Source organism: Nannospalax galili, unplaced genomic scaffold (genome assembly GCF_000622305.1).
Source record: "Nannospalax galili isolate Female #2095 unplaced genomic scaffold, S.galili_v1.0 scaffold586, whole genome shotgun sequence".
Classification (NCBI taxonomy): Eukaryota; Metazoa; Chordata; class Mammalia; order Rodentia; family Spalacidae; genus Nannospalax; species Nannospalax galili.
Genome location: NW_008355363.1, coordinates 1640727 through 1648186, shown reverse-complemented (window position 1 = coordinate 1648186; position 7460 = coordinate 1640727).

The following is a 7460-nucleotide window of genomic DNA, read 5'->3' as shown; positions in this document are numbered from 1 at the left end:
GTTGTATCAAGTTCACAAAGACTAACCAGCACAATATCAAAGATAGCTGTGTGGAACATTTAGAATAATTTTTGTGTCTGGCAAGATATAAATGAAAGTTTTAGAATGAAGCTTATAAATAATTCAAAATACTTCTCTTTTTTAAGGATAGGAGGCTAATAAGATACCACTCATTTAATGTAATATATAAGAATTAGGAAATTTTTTCTATTAGGGTATATTGCTTTATTTGCCCACCATTGACAGAAGGTAGGGATATGGTAATACCTTGAGGAAGAAATTTCCACTGACAATGAGACATAGGTGCTTGATTTTTTAGACTAGACACATAAAATGTAAATCTTTATTATCAGCATGTAAAGAGACAACAAAATATCTATTTTTTCTTTTATTTATTTAGAATTTTCATTATGAGTACTGTATTTACATCATTTCCACATTCCCTTTCTCTTCCTTCTCCATCTCCTTTCAAGTCCCTTCCACTCCTTCTCAATTTTTGGCATATATATATATATATATATATATATAGAAAGAGAGAGAGAGAGAGAGAGAGAGAGAGAGAGAGAGAGAGAGCAATGGGTCAATGAGTCGATTTGGTGGTGCTTGTGTGTACATGTGTTTAGGGCTGACAACCTGGGGTTAGATATTCTGTTAAAACACCCTGACCAAGGCAAATTATGGAAGGAAGAATTTATTTGAGCTTAACATTCTAGAGAGATGAAGAGCCCATCTGGGCAGAACATGGGAGGCATGGCAGGGTGCAGCTAGAGAAGAAAGCTGTGAGCTCAAATTTTCAAGCAAGCACAGGAAGCAGAGAGAGCAAAACGTAAAAATAAGGCTATTCACACTCTAAGCTCATCCGCAGTGATGTGCTTCCTCCTTCAAGGCCATACCTCCTAAACTTATGCAAAAAAGTGTCATCAACTGGGCAATATTTCAAATACTTGAGCCTATGAAGGACACTACTCATTCAAATCACCACAGCACTCATTGATTGCTTGTAACTTTTCATTTGGAAGTGGAATCCTGTGAAGCTTTCTGCATCCACATTGGCATGTCAGTTGGTGTGGTCATTATGCAGGTCTTCTCAAGTCAATCATGTTCTCGATATATCATGGTGCAGCTTTCCTTTCATGTCTAGAACACAGTATCTAGCAACAGATATTCTAGTTCTCTGTCACTTACAATTGTGTGTGGTGTGCGTGTGCGTGTGTGTATGTGTGCATGTGTGTGTGTGTGTGTATTTTGAAAGGGTCTCCCTAGTCTCAGCACACCTGGAAGTGACTACGTGGACTAAGCTGACCTCAGTGTCACAAAGATCTGCTTGTCTCTCCTCCCAAGGGCTGGGATTAGAGGCTGTGCAACTACTCTCAGCTCTTGCAACCGTTTGACCCCCATTATTTGTGGGATGTTTCTTGAGCCTTAGGTGTAGGGGCTACACTGTAGATGTGCCATTTGGAATAGCACCATAAGGTTGCTTATTCTTTGAATTTTGATCATTTGTGGAACTGAGTAATCATCTTCGCCTCTTGCAAAAATAAGCTTCTAAGTGGTAACAATTACACTTATAATTAAAAATTCAGAATAAGGATCTACAAATGAGAGAAAACATGTGGTATTTATATTCCTGAATCTGGGTTCCATCAATCAGTATTATGTTTACTATTTCCATGAATTTACCTGCAAATTTCATTTTTCTTTACCGCTGAATAGTACAAATTTAATTGCCTAAAATTCATCCACAACATTTTGATGAGAGGATCTTTTTAGTTTTTCCTATTGCATATAATTTTAAATCTTCAATTACAGATAAACAAATCTTTTCTTGTCTTCAGGTTAAGGTGGGAGCTGAGTGGAATGCAGGGACATTGGTATTCCAATCTCAAATGTGGGAGGGCTTCATTTTACCATTGTGCTGTCCTTGGTACTCATTTTTCCATTTCCTGTTTTACAAAATTGAATTCTTTTCATTATCAAAATTAGATTGACATTGATTGGCCCAGGGAAAGTCCTTTTGACACTTTGGGCATATTTTAGAGGGGAATTTAACAGACTAAAATTTATTATATGCTTCTGTTTGCACTGTTTTTGAAAATGGCCACTTTTACCCATTTGAAGCATATTGGAGGCCAAATGGCTACTGTCAGAATTTCAGCTTTATGTTCCCTGAGGGTCAACATTTTGATATGCTTTTATTTTATCATCAATTTGTGAAAAGGACTATCAACTGTGGAATGAAGAAATTTTTTTACAATCAAAATTTTCACTCTCATAAGCCAATAAAAGAGATAAGGTGGCAGTCTATTATCTCTTTCTTTCTATGGCTTGTTGTAAATGATTAAAAAGTCCATAAAGATCTGTCTAGGTGTTTTGTCTGATGGTAGATAAAGACCCTGAGGGTGTATTAAGATCAGGGACTCTATTCCAAGCTTTTGCAGTGGTTGACAGGTCTGTACATTAACCATTTGAGAGCGGACAAGTGTTGATTCACTGTCTGAAACTTTTTTGTCTGATTAATTAATTGTAGGTAACACTTATAGGAAACTGCATCTTGTTTATGAAAATGATGGACAAGCATTTATCCATCTGTTCTTGGAGCCTCAGATTTTTAAACTGTAGAAAAACTATCCCCCCTTATCATTTATTTCACTGCACTCTATCTACGCTCACATGAAACCATCCATATGGCCCCTAACTAATTTCTTGACCACTATGGTTCTTCTAATTAAAACATACATACCTAGAGATTCAAAGCTAGTACACATATGAGAGGACATGTATCATTTGTGTTTCTGGACCTTAGTTAACTCTTTCAGGATGATTGCTTCAAGTTCCATCCATTCACCTGTGAATTTCATAATTTCCTTTTTAATAACTGTTGAATAATATTTAATTGTGTAAAAGTACTACATTTTCATTAGTCATTCATTAGTTGATGGAAATCTAGACTGTTTACATTTAATGGCTATGGTGATTAGAGCAGCAATGAAAGTTGGATTAGTTACTTTTCTGTTGCTGTGATAGAAACACTGACCAAAGCAACTTATAGAAGGAAGAGTTTATTTGAGCTTAGAGTTCCATTGGGCATATCATGGTGGAGAGGCATGGTACTAGAGGTGGCGGGAGGAGGAGCTGAAGCTAAGCTCTCACATCATCAAGTGGGTACAGGAAACAAGAAAGAGGCAAGGCTTAAGAACTCTCTAAGCCTGCCTCCAGTGACATGTTTCCTCCAGCATGGCCATACATTACATGACTTCCCAAAACAGCACCACCAACTGAGGACAAAATGTCCAAATACTTGGAGCCTATTGGGGACAGTCTCATTCAAACCATCACAAACATAGAGTAATGGGTATCTCTATAGTAGACTATAAAGTCATTTGTGTACATGCCCAAGAGTGTTATGGCTGGATCATGTGGGAGATCTATTTCTAACTTTGTGGTAAATCTCCACAAAGATTTCCATAATGGCTACACCAACTTGCACTCCCAGGAACATGAGAAAATGTATGTCCCTTTCACCACATTCTGAACAGCATTTGTTACCATTCAAATTTTTGCTTTAATCATTCATGCCATGGTAACATGAAATCTCATAGCAGTTTTAGGTTGCTTTTTTCTGATGTCTAAAAATGTTGGGCACTTAAAAATATTTCATAGCTATAGGCGTTTCATCTTTTGTGGTATCTATTTAGTATCAATTCTCTTTTGGTTGAGACAGGGTATCCCTGTAGCCCCAATTCTCCTGGAACTAGCTATGTACACCAGGCTGTATCTCGAGTGCAGATTAAAGGTATACACCACCCTGCCTTGCTCCCCATTCTTTAATTTTTAATTGGGTTGTTTGGTTTTTGTTGTTTTGTGTCTTTGAGTTCTCAGTATAGTCTAGATACTAATCCTTTGTCAGATGTATAGCTGATTAATAATTTGTGCCATTCTGTAATCTGTCTCTTTACTTGAATTATGATTCTTTTTCTGTATAGTATCTCTTTAATTTATGAGTTTCCACTTATCAAAAGGTTGTTTTTAATTCCTGCGCTATTTTGTTCCTGTTCAGAAAGCCTTCTCCTGTGCCTATAACGTTCATATATGTTTCCTACTTTCTCCTCTATCAGATTCAGTGTACCAAATCTTATGTTGAGATCCTTGATGCATTTATAGTGATCAATGGGAATTTTTTTCTAAATGTTCTGAACCTATGGTAATATTTGCCATATTTAAATCAATTACAGTTATAACTGTCTTGATATACAAATGAGGATCTTGTTTGGGGGCATTGGGAACTTAACTGTTTGCTTCTCAATTCGTGGTTGTTAATAATTCTATTACTTTATGATTATTTTTGTGAACCTAAGGACTTGATAATATTTGGCATATTTAAATCAATTGCAGTTATAACTGTCTTGATACACAAATGAATATCTTCTTTGGGGGCACTGGGAACTTAATTGCTTCTCAATTTGTAGGTATTAATAATTCCAGTACTTTATGATTATTTCTATTTTCTGGAACCTTGTAATCTTGATTCTTTGAGTCTATTTTAGAGCCTATGAGAAACACCTACTTTATGTTGTCATCATTTTTGTTATCTTTCTAGAACAATCTGTTAAGTATCCTACCTTTTATTCAATGAGTTGAGAATGCTTCCCACATTCGTGCTTTTGTGTTTTTCCATGAATTATGCTTAGAGAGTATAAAATGTCATGCTCATAAGCTCCATAAAAAATTTAGCACACTAGTTTTAATTTTTAAAGTGTTGATTCCTGTTATCTTGATCAGTTACTTCTGATACAACTCAGATAATCAACAACAACTATGATTTATGTAGCTTTTAGGAGCTCTCTGCCTTTAAGCTAATCAAGCTTCTCCTTGATTCCTCCAGTGCATGAACAACCATAACCTGCCCTTTCTTTTTACTTTGTTATTCTGCAAAGATTTTTTTCAAAGCATTTTCCATTTTGATGATGATGTCAGGTTGATCACTCTCTCCTTATTATAACAAATGAACATTCCTATGAATTTTATGAGACAACCACATCATTGTGCACGAACTCCCTAGACATTCTTCTATTAAAATGTTCCCTTGTGCTTTCCTCCAATGTTTGTTCCTCTATTTCTGAGACATGAATTGATTTGTAAATTTATAATATCAATTCCCTGTTATTACTCATCTCCATTTCTACTCTTCTCAGAAACTGTTTTATGAATTAGCAAGTATTTTTTTACCTTACTTTATCAGTTTCTGGTATTCATCTTCATAGAACTATTTTCTTTCCTATAATTGCTAATGATTTAATGTAAGCAATGCTTCATTCTAAGGATATAAATTCAGAGTGCTTGAGCTGTGTGATTTGGATATTGTTTTCTTTACTTGAAAGATTGGACTAGTTATTTTCTCTATGCATGTTTTCTCAATTCCCCTATATCTTCCTTATAACAATTATCACTATCTCAAATGTTGTGTAGGATTACAATGATGTGGTTATCTGGAAGTTCCTGTGACCACTATGGAGGCAAGCTATAGTCCTACCTCCTTCCCAAGCTCCTTGAAAGGCGTGTGGGTGGAGGCAGTTACCCCTCCCACCAGATCAGTTGACCTTAACTGCAAGAGGGAGAGGGGCTAAGGCTGTATAAGCTGTGAATGCCATTGGGAAGGCATCTTCCCATTTTGTGTGGCTGTTGGGAAGCCACAGGATTTATGTTTGCGTGTGGACTTTTCAGCCCATCGATAAATGAGGGGGTTCCCACTCTTCTATAAGTAAACCAGCACCCCAATCTCAGTTAGTAAGTCCAAAAACCTCGTTAAGATTTTACAAACGGTGGTTTTGGAGAATACCTGCTTTGGATTGTCGCAAGGATGCTGGAAGGAGGGAACCACATGCACCTTCCAGCAGTGAATTTGACCTTACAGATGTAAACTACAACATGGAGAGTGCTTAAATTTATGTGTTACTATATACGTATTTTTATTATGTAGACTCACAGCTTCAAATATTGTTAAAGTCTTGCAATGTGACAGCGAGTATATTAGGTGTTTGGTGAAAAAGAGAAAAAAGTATTGATATTCTTAAGCAATTGTTACATAGAAATTGGTGAGGATAAGTATGACAAATGATCCAGTGTGAGGAGAAATAACATAAAAGAAAGATAAGCACTATTCAAGAAACTTAGTGAAGAGTTCCAGAAATTCTAGTTCCTGAACCAGAATTTGATGAATGAGTATAAACTTTTGATTGGATAATGACACAAACCGTATTTCAGAATGACTAGGAAGGGTATGGATAAGCACATGTTAAAAGCCTTCGAAAGAACCTATTCTTACTAGAATCTTAAGAGAGACAGTGACAAACAAAAGATGGGCATAGTGAGATAGGAAGGGCCAGACTGATTGTGGTTTTCCATGCTTAAAGTCTGGGTTAAGATGACTCACAAATTATTACCTTTCATTTTGTCCAATCTTTATTTTCATATTACCAGACTAACCTTTTAAGCATTAATTCTTCACTACCCAAATACGTATAATAGCTCAATGATCAATTCTGCTTGATTCAACCCCTACCTTCTATTCACCTTTCATAATTATTTTTCCTTCTTTCTTTTTTTTTGTTTTGTGACTATGAAGTGAAACAACAACATATGTTCTTTATGAAAGATTTGTTCAAGTCTTTTTACCTCTTTTTGCTTGTTTTTTTTTTTATTTGAGAAAAAGTCTTATTATAGCCCAGATTGGCCTCTAACTCTCTCCCTTTGTAGCAGATGACCTTGAATTTCTAATTGTCCAGTATTCTAGGGTAAAAGGTATAAGCCACCACACCCAGTTTATGCAGTGCCTTGAACATTCAGGCAGACACATTACCAATTGAGCTACACCTCTGGTCCCTTTTTATAAACATGGGCTCTCTGAGTTTTTCTTTATGGACTTCTGGGAAATTTTTAAACTCTAGATACAAGTGTTTTCATAGATGTATATGTGATAATATCTTACTCCAAGACAGTGTCTTGCCTCTTTCTCTCCAGTGGTGTCTTTGTTTTAATGTATAGTTCTCACTGAGTTTTTGTGCATTTCATACAAAACATCTTAATCATCTTCATACCCCCACCCCCATCTGCAACCCCCCTATAGCCCCACCACCACCAGCTTTCATGTATTCTGTCTTATATGGTAAAGCCTATCAAGTCAAGTTAGTGTACCCAGATGTCCCTCAGTGCAAGTTCATCCTCTGGGGTCTAGTCAATCTATCTAGAGTCTCTCCCTTAAAGAAGATCAAATCTTGCGCACCCAGCAATGATCAGCTGTCAATAGTTCTTTGATTAAAGTTGGGGTCAGCTGCCCATTTCCCCAGTTTTATGCTGGGTTTTGTCTGACTGAGTTTGCATAGGTCTTGTGCATGCTGTCACCATTGCTGTAAGTTCATATGAACAAGTTCCCAGGAGCCTCTAAGACTCTGTTTCCTTATGGT